We start from the raw sequence: 19,334 nt of genomic DNA on the forward strand, positions 1-19,334 counted from the left end.
GGAGGGGAGGGGCCGTGCGGGTCCTGGAGAGGGAGGAGGCGCCCCCGCGGTGCCCTCCACTGACCCTCAGCACGCGCCGACCGCACCCCTGAAAACCCACGGAGCGCTTCTCCCAAACTCTCGCACGAGATCTTAGCCATGCTCACCGCCTAGCACTCCACGGGGCCTGTGTGTAGAATTCAGGGAGTCCGTGAATCTGGGTGGGAAATAGTACATCTTTACTTTCACTAACCTTGAAGTAACATCTGTCTTTTCCTTAGGAGTCCTGTTTGCTGGGCTGTACTGTGCTTAGTCAGTCGTGTCCAACTCTTTGCGACCCCATGGACTGTAGCCCGCCAGGCTCCTCTGTCCGTGGGGATTCTGTGACTGTCACCAATTAAAAATCACAGACGCTAGCACTTCAACTTGTCACCGATAGCGTGAAATACTGTGTGTGCACCTCCCCGCTTAGGTATTAGGTCTGCCACTACGGTAAGTTATTTAAAGTGCTAATGAAAAAGCACATTTACTGTAGCACATTTACGTAATTATAAATATTTTAATAACCTCTTCAGTATTATCGGTTTTCTTTTAAACGTATATTTTGTTTTAGACGTTTAAAAGACCATTATTCTCAGACGTGGTGCATAAGTTTCAACAATGGCCCATGGGACAGAGGGCAGGGACTCAGAGGCAGTGCCCACGGCCCCTTGACCCCTTCGCTTCCCGAAGGGCGCGGTATCGCCCTCGGCCACTAGGCGGCGGTGCAGACGGAGGTGAGGGAAGCTGTCCGGCTGGGCCGAGCCGGGTACTTGGAGCCACCTGCAGGCCTCGAAGAAAGGCTGGGCTCCCCAGGAGCACTGAATTCTCTGGCATTTTAAAAAGTGAGCTCGAGGTTTCCCACGGTGGAACCGAATCCTTCTTGGGACAAAACAAACACGCACGCTGGAGGGAGTCCTGGCATATCGTTTTTCCAAAATAGCTCTGTTGGTTGTTTTTTCTGACTCCAGTCATACATGTTGTAAGCAAAATTTTACATAATGCAGAAATGTTAAAAAAAAAAAAAAAAGAAAAGAAAAAGAGAGAGAAGATTGGGAGTGTTTGTTATCCCCCCTCTTTTCTTAGAAAACCACTGTTAATATTTTGGCATATATATTTCCGTATGTACAGGTGGAAATTTTACCCACTTGCTGGGCTAATATTTGAAGCATCAATTAACTCAGTGGTTCTGGGAAGGGAGATTGTTGTGTGTGTGATTCTGGTGATGTGGGAGTTATGTTTTCTTTTCTTTTCTTTTTCATTGAGGTATAGTTGATTTGAGGGCTTCCCTGGTGGCTCAGTGGTAAAGAATCTGCTTGCCAATAGGTTCTTTGGTTTGGGAAGATCCCCTGAAAAAGGAAATGGCAACTCACTCCAGTACCCTTGCCTGGGAAATCCTATGGACAGAGGAGCCTGGTGGGCTATAGTCCATGGGCTCTCAAAAGAGTTGGACCACAACTTAGCGACTAAGTCACAACAAAATAGTTGACTTACAGTGTTGTGTCAATGAGGAGATATGTTTTAACTCCGCAACATTGTGGGGGGAGCTGCTGGTGTTTAATGGGCAGAGACGGGAGTTCAAAAGGGTGAAAATTCTGTTATGATCTCAGACTACTAAAGGTAATCACAGTTTTAAAAACACAGATCAAAATAATTTTAATTCTAGTGTTTAATAGTGTATCAGCTCTTTTTGGGGGGCAGTCCTTATACAGAATAATTTCTGATCTTGTTTTCCTTAAATCCTAACTTATTTGTCATAAGCTGAGGCAAGCATCTGACACTTCATTTTGTTATTCTTATGTCATGGGGCCTCAACATTAACACTTTGAAAAAAAAAGTGAAGTTGCTCAGTTGTGTCCGATTCTTTGCGACCCCATGGACTGTAGCCTACCAGACTCCTCCATCCGTGGGATTTTCCAGGCAAGAGTACCAGAGTGGGTTGCCATTTCCTTCTCCGGGAGATCTTCCCGACCCAGGGATTGAACCCCGGTCTCCCACATTATAGGCAGATGCTTTACCATCTGAGCCACCAGGGGACTCAACACTTTCAAATATGTGTTATTTGGTTACAAATTGTTTTCCTTTTATTTTTTTCCCCTTCTATTACAGCCCAGGCATTATATTGTCATTTTTTAGAATTGTGTGAGAAAGCATGTTATTTGTGATATTTTGGAAGAGTAAAGGCAGTGCGCCAAAATTTTTATTTTAGGGAGAGGGAGTGGTGTCTCCTGTGCGCCCCCCTCTTCCCTTCGTGTGTATTATGATGTCCTTCCCCTCCACCCCACCAGCTCCACACTTAGCCAGGAGAGAGGGAGGTCTGACGACTCCGTTAGAAATAGAGCCTGCAGGACTTCCCTGGAGGTCCTGGGGTTAAGAAACTGCCTGCTAATGCAGGGCACATGGGTTCAATCCATGGTCTGGGAAGATTCCACATGACATGGAGCAACTAAGCCCAAGTACCACAACTACTGAGCATGGGGTCTAGAGCCTGCAGGGTGCACGTACTGAGCCTGCCTGCTGCGACCACTGACTCCCGTCCATCCTAGAGCCCGCGCTGCTCAGCAAGAGGAGCCACCACCATGAGAAGCCCGAACACGGCAACTAGAGAGTAGCCCCCACTTGCTGTGAGTAGAGAAAGTCTGCACAAAGCAACGAAGACCCAGTGCAGCCAAAAATAAACACATTATTTAAATTAATGTGTTAATACATTTAAATTAATGTCTTTAATAAGTAAATGCATTAATTACTTTCAAAAAAGAAAAAGATCCTAGGGAGAAGACCCTGGAGTGAGGCACTGGCCTGGTCCCTGCACCCGCTCCTGCCCCATGATGTATGGGAGTGGACAATGGATACGAACCCCTCCGTACACAGTAGATTTGGGGATCTGAGAAGAGAGGATACTTGTGTCCTGCTTCCTACCTGGAGCACTAGGAGGTGCCCTGGCATCCCAGGATAGGAGAGCAGGCGAGCAAAAGTGTTCCTGGACCAATGGGCTTGTGGCGGCCTCAGTACATCCTCACGACATCCAGAAGCCCAAAGGTGGTTCGGCCATGCCTTCTGGTGCCATGGCTGGGGTGAGGGGATGGGGCAGCTGCCAGGGGGAGGAGGAAACAGCCACAGCGCAGCCCACCAGAAGCTGGGGAGCGCAGTGGCTGCTGGCACTGGCAGACAATGAGGAAGGCTGCCCTCTGGTGCTCTAGGCCCTGATGGTAAGTAAAGGCCTCCAGGTTTAGAATCCCTTCCCAGGTGGTACTAGTGGTAAAGAATCCACTGGCCAATGTGGTAGAGAGTAACAGACACGGGTTTGATCCTCGGGTTGGGAAGATCCCCTGGAGGAGGGCATGGCAACACACTGCAGTATTCTCGTCTGAAGAATCCCATGGACAGAGGAGCCTGGCAGGCTACAGTCCTTAGGGTTGCAAAGTCTGACATGACTGAATCAACTCAGCACACACACATGGGGAGGGGGAAGGAAGGAGCAGAGAAAACTATAAAGAGACCAAATTTACCCTGAGTCATTTGAGAAAACCCAGATTGAAATGGAAGTCCCAGTTGCTGGGCAGGATTTAGAAAAAGCCTGTTGGGAGGGGAGACAAAATCTGGCCCCAGAAGGGCCTAAATTGACACGTGCCACTTTGCCACCCCCATCCATTCCCTCTGGTTTGGACTTTCTTTGGACTAAGTCACTTCTGTTGGTCTAAGATGGTCATTTGTTCCCCTTGAATCAGCACGATTGGTACTTGGGGACAGATAATTCTTTGTTGTGGGGGGTTGGTAACCTATGTGTAGCAACATCTCTGGCCACTACTCACTAGACGCTGTCAGTCTCCTCCCTGCCCCCCAAGTATAGGCAATCAAAAACTCTCTAGACATTGTCAAATGTCTCTCTGGGAGGCAAAATTACTCTGGGTTGAAAACCACTGTCTTAGATGATGCATGAATCTTTGGAAAAAAAAACAAAAACAAAAAACAGAAGCTGAAGTTGTGTTTACATAGGTGCAGTAACCAGGTTTTAGATGTAGGAGAGTGAGCTTTCTAATCCTGAACTTCAGAGTTAGGAAGACTCTAGTCATAGGCAGAAGAAAGGAGAAGGAAATGGCAACCCACTCCAGTATTCTTGCCTGGGAAGTCCCATGAACAGAGGAGCCTGGCAGGCCTACAGTCTATGGGGTCGTAAGAGTTGGACACGACTAAGGGACTAAACAACAACAGTCACAGGCAGCCCAGAACACACACTCTCTGCAGGCAAGCCAGCTCTAGGAAAAAGTAAAGAAAAGAGGGCTGGGTGACATATGCCTTGTTCCTCCTTCCAATTCATCAGTCAAATAAGTGAAGGTGTGGAGAGAGATCAAAGGTGTTATACCCAACAAAGATGACTGAGCCAGAGGCTGGAAAGAGCCTGGATCCCTGAGTCACCACTTGGAAGAGAGTTGATTCTCTTCCAAGCCAGTGGCAGAGACTTGGTGTGAGCAAGAGATAGACTTTAATGTGTTTAGCCACACATTACATGGCCCAAGAAGTTGCAGTTTGTTTGTTTCTGGAGTGTGTGAAGTGTCAAAATGTTAGTGGCTCAGTCATGTCCAACTCTTTGTGACCCCATGGACTGTAGCCCAAAAGACTCCCATGTCCGATGAATTCTCCAGGCAGGAATACTGGAGTGAGTAGCCATTCCCTTCTCCAGGGGTTCTTCCCAAACCCAGGGATTGAATCCTAGTCTCCTGCATTGCAGGCAGATTCTTCACCATCTGAGCCACCAGGGAAGCCCTTGGGGTGTAGCTTAAGCCAACACAAAGTTTTTTGTTTTCTCACATACATTTCATCCTCTATTCCACCTACCACTCCCTTGTCCCCAGCCAATGGCAATCTCAATTGTTCAACTTCCTCCACTGTACAAATCTGAAAACTGCTTATGTTGACTGTTTAAAGGATTTTCTTTTTCATTTCTAGGAATGCCAGTGAAATGCTGGGGGAGAGCAGCAATGTAAGATGGAAGTAATTAGGACCATCCTCTCTCAGAAGCTGAATGCAACAGACATATTTTAAAAATATTCTCAAAAACACTGAAGGCTAACTGCAATGTGGTATCTTGGATTGGATCCCAGAACAGAGAAAGAATATTAGAAAAGCTTGTTGCTTGTTGTTTAGTTGCTGAGTTGTGTCCAACTCTTTTAAGACCCCATGGTTGGTAGCCTGCCAGGCTCCTCTGTCCGTGGGATTTCCCAGGCAAGAGTGCTGGAGTGGGTTGCCATTTCCTTCTCCAGGGGATCTTCCCAACCTAGGGATTGAATCCATGTCTCTTGGATTGGCAGGTGGATTCTTTACCACTGAGCCACCAGGGAAATATTAGAAAAGCTAGTGAAATACTATTAAAGTCTGGAGTTTAGTTAATGGTAATATATCAATGTTAATTTCTTAGATGTGACCAATGTACATGGTTATGTAAGATAGGGAAACACACATTAGGGGAAACAGAGTGAATGGTATTCAGAAATTTTCTGTACTAACTTTGCAAAGTTTTTGAAATCTAAAGTCATTCCCCAATGTAAAGTTTATTTGTTAAAGAAAAAAAAAAAATCAAGCAGCGAAGAGCAAACAAGCATGAGGGATTACCAAGCTGAGGTCTGCAAGTAGAAAACCAAGAAAGATGAGCTATGCAGGCAAGGTGCCTTTGCCTCTGGGAGCATTTACTGATTTAGAAGAAGTGAGCTAAGAGTGTAGGGCCCTCTAAAGATGAGGAATCTATTATGTATGTATTTTCATCATCTTAGGCTAGGACCTCAAAGAGTTGCACTTTGGGAGAAGGATGAATTGCAAATAAACCAAGCCACCATGGACTTCACTCAGCTTCCTGTCTTTTGGGTGTCCTAGGAAACTTCAAGGTTTGAATTTGAATTTTAAATGGTCCTGGTCCAACAAGGGCTTAATCTCCAAAATATGGAAACAGCTCATACAACTCAACAATGAAAAAAACAAATAACCTAATCAAAGAGTGGGCAGAAGACCTTAATAGACATTTCTCCACAGAAGACATACATGGCCAGTAGGCACATGAAAAGATGCTCAACATCACTAATTATTTTTCTTGTTGTAGTTCTAGTCACTAAGTCTTGTCCAACTCTTTTGTGATCTCGTAGACTGTAGCTCACTAGGCTCCTTTGTTCATGGGAATTCCTAGGCAAGAATACTGGAGTGGGTTGCCATTTCCTTCTCTAGGGGATCTTTCCTACCCAGGGATCTAACTCACATCTCTTGCATTGGAAGGTGGATTCTTTACTGCTGAGTCACCAGGGAAATCCCCACTAATTATTAGAGAAATGCAAATCAAAACAATGAGCTACCACCTCTCACTAGTCAGAATTTGTTATTGTTTAGTCTCTAGGTTGTGTCCAACTCTTTGCAACCCCATGGGCTGCAGCACACCAGGCTTAGCTGTCCTTCACTATCTCCTGGAATTTGCTTAATTCATGCCCATCTCATCCTCTGCTGTTCCCTTATCTTGCCTTCAATCTTTCCCAGCATCAGGGTCTTTTTCAATGAGTTGGCTCTTCCCAATCAGGTTGCCAAAGTATTGAAGCTTCAGCTTCAGCAGCAGTCCTTCCAATGAATATTCAGGGTTGATTTCCTTTAGGATTTATTAGTTTAATGTCCTTGCTGTCCAAGGGACTCTCAAGAGTCTTCTTCAGCACCACAATTTGAAAGCATCAATTTTTCAGCACTCAGTCTTCTTTATGGTCCAACTCTCACATTCATTCATGACTTCTAGAAAAATCATAGCTTTGACTATACGGACCTTTGTTGGCAAAGTGATGTCGCTGCTTTTTAATACGCTGTCTAGGTTTGTCATAGCTTTCCTTCCAAGGAGCAAGCATTTTTTAGTTTCATAGCTGCAGTCACCATCTGCAGTGACTTTGGAACCCAAGAAAAGAAAATCTGTCACTGTTTTCAGTTTTTCCCCTTCTGCTTGCCCTGAAGTGATGAGACCAGATGCCATGATCTTTGTTTTTTGAATGTTGAGTTTTAAGCCAGTTTTTTCACTCTCCTCTTTCACCCTCAAGAGGCTCTTTAGTTCCTCTTCACTTCCTGCCCTTAGAGTGGTATATGCATATTTGAGGTTGTTGATATTTCTGCTGGTAATTTTGATTCCAGCTAGGTATCCAGCCCAGCATTTCAAATGATGTACTCTGCATATAAGTTAAATAAACCGGGTGATAGTATACAGCCTTGATGTATTTTTTTTCCCAATTTTGAACTAGTCTGTTGTTCCATGTCCTGTTCTAACTGTTGCTTCTTGACCTGCATACAGGTTTCTCAGGAGACAGGTAAGTTGGTCTGGTATTCCTATCTCTTTAAAGATTTTCCATAGTTTGTTGTGATCCACACAGTCAAAAGCTTTAGTGTAGTCAGTGAAGGAGAAGTAGATGTTTTTCTGGAATTCTCTTGCTTTTTCTATGATCCAACAAATGTTGGCAATTTGATCTCTGCTTTCTTTGCCTTTTCTAAACCCAAGTCCCAGTTCAGGTTCTGCTGAAGACTAACTTGAAGGATTTTGAGCATAATCTTGCTAGCTTGTGAAATTAGCTCAACTGTATGGTAGTTTGAACATTCTTTGACATTTCCCTTCTTTGGGATTGAAATGAAAAATGATCTTTTCCAGTCCTGTGGCTACTGCTGAGTTTTCCAAATTTGCTGACATATTGAGTGCAACACTTTAATAGCATCATATTTTAGGATTTTAAATAATTCAGCTAGAATTCCATCACCTCCACTAGCTTTGTTTGTAGTAATGCCTAGGCCCACTTGACTTCACACTCCAGGATGTCTGGTTCTAGGTGAGTGACCACACCATCATGGTTGTCTGAATCATTAAGACCTTTTTGTATAGTTCTTCTGTATATTCCAGCCACCTCTTCTTAATCTCTTCTGCTTCTGTTAGATCCTTACTGTTTCTGTCCTTCATTGTGCCCATCCTTCCTAGAAATGTTCCCGTGATGACTCCAATTTTTTGGAAGAGATTTCTAGTCTTTTCTATTCTATTGTTTTTCTTTATTTCTTTTCATTGTTCACTTAAGAAGGCTTTCTTATCTCTCATTTGACCCATCTTGGGTGACCCATCTTGAGTCTTGGGTGGCTCTGCACACCATAGCTCATATCTTCACTAAGTTATTCAAGCCCCTTTGCCATGACAAGGCTGTGATCCATGAAGGGGACAGTCAGAATGTCCATCATTAAAAAGTCTAAAAATAACAAATGCTGGAGAAGATGTGGAGTAAAGGGAACCCTCCCACACTGTTGGTGGGAATGTAAGTTTGTGCAGCCACTATGGAAAACAGTATGCTAAAAATAGAAATTTCCTCAGAAAGCTTAAAATAGAAATACCTTACGATCCATCAATCCAACTCCTAGGCATATATCTGAACAAAACTATAATATCAAAAGATACATGCACTCCTATGTTCATAGCAGCACTATTCACACTAGCCAAAACATAGACAAGCTAAACGCTTATCAACAAATGAATGGGTAATGAAGATGTGGTGCATATATACAATGAAATACTACTCAGCCATTAAAAATGAATGAAATAATGTCATTTGCAGCAAAATGGATGCAACTAGAGACTATCACATTCAGTGAAGTAAGTCAGAAAGAGAAGGACAAATATCATTTGATATCACTTATACGTGGAAACTAAAATATGGCATAAATGAACCTATCTACAAGACAGAAATAGACTCACAGACATAGAGATCAGACTTGTGGTTGCCAAGGCGGAATGGGGAAGGGAGAGGGATGGACAGGGAGGTTGAGGTTGATAGAAGCTAACTATTACAGTTATAGCACAGAGAACTGTATCCAACCTTCTGGGATAAAGCACAATGGAAAAAGATTTTTTAAAGGAATATATATACATATATGTATATTTGAGTCACTTTTCTGTAAAGCAGAAACTGGCACAACTCTGTAAATCAACTATACTCAAATAAATATAATAATAAAAGGGTCCTGGTCTGGTAACACTATCCTGGCCCCAACTTCTAGGTATCATAAAGATACCAATGAAACATCCTTTCTGGAGGAAAATAGCATCAATATAAGCCTCCAATTATTAAAAAAATGTTTTTTCAAATAAAACCCAATATATGATCAAGGATAACCAGGTGTATGAGGAGACAGGACTCCGTAAGTGAGAGTGTGCGGAGACAGCTGACAACAGAAAGAGACCCCTGGAGAGTCCAGATATTGAAAACAGGAGGAACAGCCTTGACACAAGCATCCTCACTATGTTCAAGGAGGTAAAAGTCAGGCTAGAGATTTTTGGCAGGGAACTGGAAAGTATAAAAAATGACATAGCAGATTGGAAACAGAGCAGCATAAAATTCTAGAACTGAAAAAATACAATCATTTAAATTAAGAATCCAACTGATGAGTTTCAAATTAGACACAGCTGAAATGATTATAGTGTAGAAAGATGTATAGACAGAAAGATGTATCAGAAGAAACGACCCAGGATGAAGCAGATAGAAACAAAAGAATGGGAAATAGATAAATGAGAATATGGCAAATGGGGGATCAATATGTTTTACTGGAGACATAGGAAGAAAGAAAATAGAGGATGTCACACAGGCACTAATGTTCCAAATGTGAAGAAACACACTCGATGTTTTGTTTTGTTTTAGATTTATTTAATTTTTTTTTTTTTTTTTTTGACCTTGGTGGGTCTCTGTTGCTCCACACAGGCTTTCTCTTATTGTGATGAGTGGGCTACTCTTCATCTTGCTGTGCAGGCTTCTCGTTGAGGTGGCTTCTCTTGTTGCAGAGTACAAGCTCTAGGCATATGAGCTTCAGTAGTTGCGGCTCATGGGCACTAGAGTCCTGGCTCAGTAGTCGTGGCACATGGGCTTAGCTGTTGTGGCATGTGGTATCTTCCCAGACCAGGGATCGAACTTGTATCCCCTGCAGTGCAAGGTGGACTCTTAACCACCGGACCTCCAATGTTTTTTAACAGGTGTTTGTTGCTTATAACATGTGAAGTGCTAAAGCCTGTGTCTTTTCAGTAAGTACTATTGGGACATGTAGGAAAAATATGAGGCTTGATTCCTGCCTCCCATCAAACACAAGAGTCGGTCTAGGCAGATTACAAGACTAAATGTAAAAGGAAAAATGATGAAGCTTTTCAAAGATTATGGAGCATATCTTCATGGCCTCAGGGTAGAGAAAGAGTTCTTCAACCAGACACAGAAAGCACAGACCACAGAGGAAAAGACTGATAAATCAGACCATGTTAAATGAAAAAGTGTTCATCAAAAGATGCCATGAAGAGCAAAGAGACACACCCACAGAGTGTCATGCACGTTACAAACAACATAGCGCATTAAAAAAAGATAATGTTGAGTAAAAGAAGCCAGGCATATAAAAGACTGATTCCATTTAGATGAAATGTAAAAACAGATATATATACTTGGGCTTCCCAGGTGGTGCTAGTGGTAAAGAACCTGCTTGCCAGTGCCAGAGACAGAAGAGATGCGAGTTTGAACACTGGGTCGGGAAGATCCCCTGGAGGAGGAAGTGGTGACCCACTCCAGTAATTCTTGCCTGGAGAATCCCACGGACAAGGCAAACTTGCAGGCTACAGTCAGTAGGACTGCAAAGAGTCGGGCATGACTGAAGGGACTTAGCACGTATGCATGCACGCATATACACTTAAATGGAAAAACTGGAAAGCAGAAGTGATTCCTATAAAAGTCAAGGTAGGAAAAAAAAAAAGTCAAGATAGTATAGTGGCTGTCTTTGTGGGAAAATGTGATCTCCAGAGGTCACTCGGGGACTTCTTGGGGGGGCGGGGCTGGCTACATAGATGTTTCAGTTCAGTTCAGTTCAGTTGCTCAGTCGTGTCTGAGCCCATGTCTTTGCAAGCCCATGAATCGCAGCACACAAGGCCTCCCTGTCCATCACCAACTCCCAGAGTTTACTCAAACTCAAGTTCATCAAGTTGGTGATGCCATCCAGTCATCTCATCCTCTGTCGTCCCCTTCTCCTCCTGCCCCCAATCCCTCCCAGCATCAGGGTCTTTTCCAATGAGTCAACTCTTCGCCTGAGGTGGCCAAAGTATTGGAGTTTCAGTTTCAGCATCAGTCCTTCCAATGAACACCCAGGACTGATCTCCTTTAGGATGGACTGGTTGGATCTCCTTGCAGTCCAAGGGACTCTCAAGAGTCTTCTCCAACACCACAGTTCAAAAGCATCAGTTCTTCTGCTCTCAGCTTTCTTCACAGTCCAACTCTCACTACGTTTATAGTAAATCCACTTTATAAAAAAATCAGAAAGTACTCCTTCCCTAACCACTAGATAAGTTGTTTCATGCATCAATTTTCCGGTGCTCAGCTTTCTTCACAGTCCAACTCTCACATCCATACATGACCACTGGAAAAACCATAGCCTTGACCAGACAGACATTTGTTGGCAAAGTAATGTCTCTGCTTTTTAATATGCTGTCTAGGTTGGTCATAACTTTCCTTTCGAGGAGTAAGCGTCTTTTAATTTCATGGCTGCAATCATCATCTGCAGTGATTTTGGAGCCCCAAAACACATTGTATTAATTTGTGAAATTGTCTTGTTTATGCTCCGTGAACCCATTTTATTTCAAAAATCTAAACTTTGTGTTTTTTTGGAGATGGAGTAAGGAAAACAACAAAGAGGAAAAAGTTGTCAGAAATCTCCAAAAATAACAAGGGGGGCTTCCCTGATGGTCTAGTGTTTAAGAATTCGCCTGCCAATGCAGGGGACATGGGTTCGATCCCTGGTCCGGGGGGATCCCACACGCCGCTGGGCAACTAAGCCTGTGTGCCACAACTACTGAGCTAGTGCTTAGAGCCGGTGCTCCACAACAGTAGAAGCTGCTGCAGTGAGAAGCCCATGCACCACAATGAAGAGTAGCCCCCGTTTGTCACAACTAGAGAAAGCCCACGGACAGCTTTGAGACCCAGGCCGTGAGACCCAGCACGGCCCAAAATAAATAAATTAATTCCTTTGAAAAAAAATCTCACCTCCACCCCACAAAGTTACAGTACTTTCCCTAATTCTCACTGAGATGTAAATTGGCTGAGCCCACCCTTTATTCAGACCTTCTGACTCACTCTCTTGATGAGCCCATGTCTGGGCATCAGCCCATTTCTCCTCTTGGAATTATTCCCTGTTCCCTTCAGTGTCTGGGATGAATGCCAAACCAAAGGATGCAGATCTATAGCCTGAAGCAGATTCTTTGTCACCTTTTTGAGGACCAGGGACCACTGAACTGTGTGCTTCCTGTGTCTTCTCTTTCTCCAAAGACACCCCCCCACCAGGTCATTCATTCCTCTGGCATCAAGCTCATCTTCCTGTTCCATCTGTAGCTGCCCTGGCTGGAGTGTCTTGACCAAGTTGTGGGTGGGTGACCCTGCTGGGCTTCCGATCATCTTGGCCAACACTGCCCTGAATCACCTTTTCTGTCCTGGGGCTCGACCCTCTCCTCAGCTCTCCAGATCTAAACTCTCATTCATCCAAACATCTAACACTATGTTAATTTCAGGTGCACAACATAGGGATTTGATATTTTCATACATTACAAAATGATCACCATGATAAGTCTAGTTACCATCTGTCACCATAGAAAGTTACTACAACATTATTGACTATATTCCCCATACTGTACATTTCATCTCCCTGACATTTATTTTTTACCTGGAAGTTTTTACCTCTTAATCTCTCTCTCGCATATTTCATTCATTTTTCTACCTTCTCCCTTCTGAAAGTAAAAGTGTTAGTTGCTCAGTCATGTCTGACTCTTTGCGACCCCATGAATTGTAGCCTGCCAGGCTCCTCTGTCTATGGAATTCTCCAGGCAAGAATACTGGAGTGGGTAGGCATTCTCTTCTCCAGGGGATCTTCCCGACCTGGGGATCGAACCCAGGTATCCCACACTGGAGGCAGATTCTTTACCATCTGAGCCACCAGGGAAACCCAACTCTGGTATCTACCTATTTGTTCTCTGTATCTATGAATCTTTCTCTGTTTTAGGTTTGTTCATTTGTTTTGCTGTTTGGATTTCACATTCAAGTGAAATCATATAGTACTTGTCATTGTCTGGCTTTAACTTAGCATAATACCTGTAGGTCCATCCATGTTGTTGCAAATAGCAAGATTTTATTCTCTTTATGGCTGAGTAATATTTCATTATATATTATATATATACACATATACACCACATCTTCTTTGTTCATTCATCTATCAATGGACATTTAGATTGCTTCCATATCTTGGCTGTTGTAAATAATGTTGCATTAAATATAGGGGTGAGTATATCTTTTTGAATTAGTGTTTTCTTCTTCTTCAGAAAAATACCCAGAAGTAGAGTTGCTGAATTGTATGGTAGTTCTGTTTTTAATTTTTTGAGGACCCCTCCTCATTGTCTTCCATACTGGCTGCATTAATTTTCATTCTCACTCACAGTGCATGAAGCTTCCCTTTTCTCTTCATCCTTGCCAACATTTATTTGTTATCTTTTTGATAGTAGCCATTCTCACAGGTGTGAGGTTATATCTCATTGTGGTTTTGACTTTCATTTCTATGATGATTAGTGACGTTCAGTCTGTTTTCCTGTGCCTGTGGTCATCTACATCTTGTCTTTGGAAAAACGTTTATTCTAGTTCTCTGCCCATTTTTTAATTGAGTTTTTTTTTTTGATGTTAAGTTATATGAATTTTTGATATATTTTGGATATTAACTGCTTATCAGATGTATCATTTGCAAAAGTTGTCTCCCATTCAGTAGGCAGGTTTTGTTGATAGTTTCTTCTGCTGTGCAAAAGCTTTTTATTGTGATGTAGCCCCATTTGTTTATTTTTGCTTTTGCTTCCCTTGCTTGAGGAGACAAATCCAAAAAAATATTGCAAAGACCAATGTCAAAGAGTTTGCTGCCTTGGTTTTCTCCTGGAAGTTTGATGGATTCATTTGTCTTTAATCCATTTGGAGCTAATTTTTGTATCTAGTGTGAGAAAGTAGTCCAGTTTGATTCTTTTGCATGTAGTTACATTATTTTTTTTTAGTAATTTCTCCCCACCAACTTATTTATAATGTCATCTTTCTTAAAAGTTAAATTACCATATACATGAGGACTATTTCTGTACTTTCTATTCTATTTGTCTAACCGTTGATCGTTTCTTCTGCACAAAATTTAAAAAAATACTTTTCATCTCAGAAATGTTTCATATCTGAAAGGGCTAGTGCCACTCCCACCCCCAAGTCCAGTCCCATAACTTCTCCTTTTCAGAATTTTTCTGCTATTCACCAATGCATATTTTTCCTGATGAATTTTTGTACCATTTAATGAGTTCCTTCTGCAAACTCTCTTTATATTCTAATTGAGATTTTACTGGGTTTAGAGATTATCTGGGAATGAGTTGATGTATTCATGGTACTGAACTGCGCTTTTCCCTGAGTTACAGTTTGTTGCGTCCATATATCAACAGGTCTTCTATTATTACTTTTCCTATGCAGTTTAGAACTTGGTATTTAATCTAATCTTGGTAGATTAAATATTTTAGTTTGGAATTTTTCTTTCATTATGAATTATAATTCTTTTTGTTCATAGAAAAGTCATTGAATTTTAATATCCATTGTGTCCTATGACATCTTATTTAATTTTCCCATCATTTCTATTTCTACTTTTAGTCAATTCCCTTGGTTTTCTACACATAACATATATCATCTGTGCTGCCTCCTTCTTTATAGTATTTATGCCTGTTATTTCTTTTTCTCATTTACCCATATTGGCCAACATACCAAGAGTGATGTTAAATTACTCTGGTGATGATTAGGCACCTTGAGATTTGACTATTACAGTCACACACATTTGGGGTTGATATATTTTCTTTTTTTTTCTCTCTATATATATTTTCTTGATTAACTGATCCCTCATCAGTTTATCCCTTTATCCCTGGCAGTAGTCCTTGTTTTGAGGTCCACTTTACTTTATATTGGGGCTTCCCAGGTGATACAGTGGTAAAGAATCCACCTGCCAATGCAGGAGACATGGGTTTGATACCTGGGTGGGGAAGATCCCACCTAGAGAAGGAAATGGCAACCCACTCCAGTATTCTTGCCTGGAAAATCCCATGGAGGAGGCTGGCAGGCTACAGTCCACGGGATCGAAAAGAGTCGGACACGGCTAAGGGCCTAACACTTTGCCTTATATTAATGTAGTCACTTCAGCTTTCTTATTCCTTATTCAGTTTTCAGTACTTCCCAGCTAAGTCTTTTTTTTAAATTCATTTTCTTTTAACACATGTGTCTTTGTATTTAGAGTGAGTTTCTGCTAGCTAACATATGGTTAAGTCTTTCTAAATCTATCTTGACAGTTTCTGTCTTTTATTTGGAGAATATAGACCATTTACTTTTTACAAAAACAACTTTGAGATGTAATTTACATACCATAAATTTCACGCATTTAAAGTGTACAATTCAATAGTTTTTAGGATATTCACAGTTGTAAAACAATCACTATAAATCTAATTAGAACATTGTCATTATCTTGGGAAGAAACTTCAGGCCCATTATCAATCCCTCCCAACCTCTATTCTCCCAACTTTCTGTCGCTATAGATTTGCCCATTTTGGAATTTTCATATTATTGAAATCATACAATATGTGGTCTTTTGGGACAGACCTCTTTCACTTTGCATTATGTTTGAGGTTCTTCCATGTTGTGGCACATATACTTCATTTCCTTTTTTAAAAAGTAATTAATGAATTTTATTTTGGGGTGTGCTGGGTCTTTGTTGCACAGGCTTTCTCTAGTTGTTGCCAGCAGGGGCTACTCTTTGTTGTGGTGTGTGAGCTTCTCATTGCTGTGGCTTCTCTTGTTGTGGAGCAGCTCTAGAGCACAGGTAGGTGCACGGATTTAGTTGCTCCACAGTGTATGGAATCTTGCTGGACCAGGGATCGAACCAGTGTCCCCAGCATTGCAAGATGGATTCTTAACTACTGGACCACCAGGGACGTCCCTTCATTTCCTTTTATTGCTAAATAATATTCCATTGATTGGTTATACCACATTTTCTTTATCTCCTTATCAATTGATGGACTTTTGGATTTTTTACACTTTTGGCTACGATGAATAATACTGCTTCAACATTCTTGTATAAGTTTTTGTCTTTTCATTTCTCTTGGGTATATATGTAGGAAAGGATATACAGTTTTGAAAGTTTTTTGTTTGTTTGCTTACCTTGCCACGCATCTTGTGGGATCTAAGTTTCCCGGCCAAAGATCAAACCCAGGCCCTTGGCAGTGAGAAAGGATATTCTCAACCACTGGACCGTGAGGGAATTCCCTGAAAGATATATTTGAAAAGTCATATATGAATGCCTTTGCAGAATCTATGGACATAATAATATGAAAATTTCACTTTTTATTCTATTAATGGATTACCTTATATGGAGTTAACAGATTTTCCAGATATCAAGCCATTTAATTTCCAGGTATTAAATAAAACATTTTTAGAATACACTCTACTTGAGCTTTTGTATTATTCTTCTGGTGTTTTGGTGATATTGTCAGCTAATACAGTTTTTAAGTTAGTTGCTCAGTCATGTCTGACTCTTTGCAACCCCATGGACTGCAGCCCACCAGGCTCCTCTGTCCATGGAGTTCTCCAGGCAAGAATACTGGAGTGGGTAGCCATTCCCTTCTCCAGGAGATCTTCCAAACCCAGGGATTGAACCTGCATAGCATGCCGATTCTTTACCGTCTGAGCCCCCAGGGAAGCCCAATATAGTTTTTAGGATTTTTTTTTAAATAAATGAGACTGGTGTCTAGGATTGATGTGTGTGTGTTGCTTTCTTTGGCAGATTTTGCTATCAATGCTATGCTCACTTCATAAAAAGAATTTTGAAGATTTCCTTCTATTTCTATGTTCTAGAAGAGTTCAGGATAACTGTTCCTTAAATGTTTATTAGAGTTCTTCTGCAGAACTATCTGGTGCTTCTTGAGGGAACAATTTTTTGACACCTCCCCTTAAAGTCAGTCTGTTAGTATTTCTCTTCTGGGGGTAATTTGCATAGTATTAATAATAATAAACTGAGTTTCTGCTCCAGCCAAGTCAAGGCCTCTGAGTGCAGTGACAACATCAAGATCACAACCCCACAAGAATCAAACAGTATGTATTTTTCATGTCTTCCTTCTTTCACCCAGTATAATTTGTTTTGGCAGTCACCCATGTTATTGCACTGTGGGGATAATCTTTGAATAATGTTGATAGTCTCTTTTCACTGATGAGTTAATATACCTCTGTAGGATGTACCATGATATATCCATGCACTTGTTAGTAGACATCCTTAATTGTTTCCCTTTTTTGGCTATTATGAATAAAGATGTACTGAAGATGTAGACAGAGGTTTTATTTCTCTCAGACAAATATCTCGAAGTGGAATTGCTGGATCATGGGAGAGCTGTATGCTTAACTTTTTGAAGAAGTTGCCAAACAGCTTTTGGAAGTGATTGTACTGTGAAATACTTTAACATGGTAGTTTGGGTTTCAAATGCTTCCAGTCCTCACGTGTTTCTCATTCTAACCCTCCAGTGTATGCAAAGTGGTACCTGCTTGTGGATTACTCTGCATTTCCCTGAAGACAAATAATGTTGGTTGAGCACTTTCTCATATGTTTGCTTATTGGTTATTTATACATCATCTTTTGTGAAGTGTGTGTTTATACCTTGTGCCTGATTTTTGGTTGGGTTGTTTGTCCTTTTTATCATGGAGTTGCTGGAGTTCTTTGTTCAGGGTACAAATCCTTTGTCATATATAAATTATGAGTAGTCTGCTGCTTGCCTATTTATTTTCTTGACTTTTTTTTTGATGAACAGAAATTTAAAATTTTGATTGTCAGATTTTTTGAGTCCATGCTTTTTATGTTCTTTCTAGGAAAACATCGGCTTCCAAAAGATTGAGAAGATATCCTTCTATGTGTTCTTCTAGAAGCTTTCTCAATTTAGTTCATGTTTATGCCTATGGTCCCTCTTAAATTGAACTTTGTACGTGGTGTGAGGTTGGGCTTGACTCCTCCATCCAAGAATATCTAGATTTTCCGGCACATTTGTTGGTGCTCATGTCAAAAGTCAGCTGACCCTATATTAGACTACTCGTGATATCTCTCTGACTAAGCATCCCTAGTAAAAACGTGTCTCAAGTAGTCTTTCCCTACTCAAAGTGAGGTCCTAAGACAAGAAGCATCACATCACCTGGGAGCTTGTTAGAAATGGAGCATCTGGCGCCACGCCAGCCCTACACAACCCCCAGATGATTTGTAATCACATTACATTTTGAGAAGCACTGGTGTAGATAATTTTTGAGGAAGGAGGGGAAATGTGATCATGACATATTCTGCCACTGACAGCCTCCCCAGGCACACAGGCTGTGGAGGCCCGTGGATCCATTTCCTTTCCATGATGAAGCGCTAGATGGACTCCCACGCTTAACCCCTGGGTTCATGCTCGGGTACGTGCTGCGTGTTGGGGGCGCGCGGAGGGGGCTCATTGGCCCACTCCTCACCCTCGAATACCCACAACCACCTGCTCACTCACCCTGCAGCTCCTACCCTCTCGCTCCTTTTCCCTGAGCCTCAGTTTTCCTCAATCACGTAGCAGAAATAATAATTGTCTCTAGCTCAGGAGTTAATGCGATGCGAAGTGGTCTGAGGAGTATCTCAGACATAGGCAGCACAATAAAGTCAGTGATCGTCAGGGCTATTTCAGAGCAGGTCCCCCAGGAGAAGCCCCTGCACACGAGCCGCCGTTTCCCGGCAGATCCACCCCCGCCTACGACAGCCGGGCAGAATCGAGCCTTGCAGTCTTCCGACTCGACTTCTCCTCTCCCCTTTCTCCGCTCCCCCAGGGCCCCGCGCACCGATAAATCTTTCCCAGCATCGTTGTATTGTTACAGCGAGTTGCCCTGGCGTCTGACCGGTCCTCCTTTCCGGGCCTGGGAGTCTCTCAAATCCAGGATCCCGGCCTGGGTGCTCGCGGAACCCTCAGCCCTTGGCACAGCGCCTGGCACTTGGAAGGCGCGCAATAAATGTTTGCAAAATCGAAATCTGTGTTAAGCAAGCGTCCACCTTTCAGCACTCGGCGTGTGTGTGTCGGGGGTGGGGGGAGCGGGGGTGGGTAATGTGAGGGCGACGGGGGCGGAGGGAAGGCTGGCTGTGCGCCCGGGCTGGGGACACAGGCAGGGAGCTCCTCGAGGCTCGGGTGGGAGGATACGGAGGAGGGCGCACAAGGCGGGAGAGCGAAG

The sequence above is a fragment of the Odocoileus virginianus genome, chromosome 17, assembly GCF_023699985.2.
Source record: "Odocoileus virginianus isolate 20LAN1187 ecotype Illinois chromosome 17, Ovbor_1.2, whole genome shotgun sequence".
In the NCBI taxonomy this organism is placed as follows: Eukaryota; Metazoa; Chordata; class Mammalia; order Artiodactyla; family Cervidae; genus Odocoileus; species Odocoileus virginianus.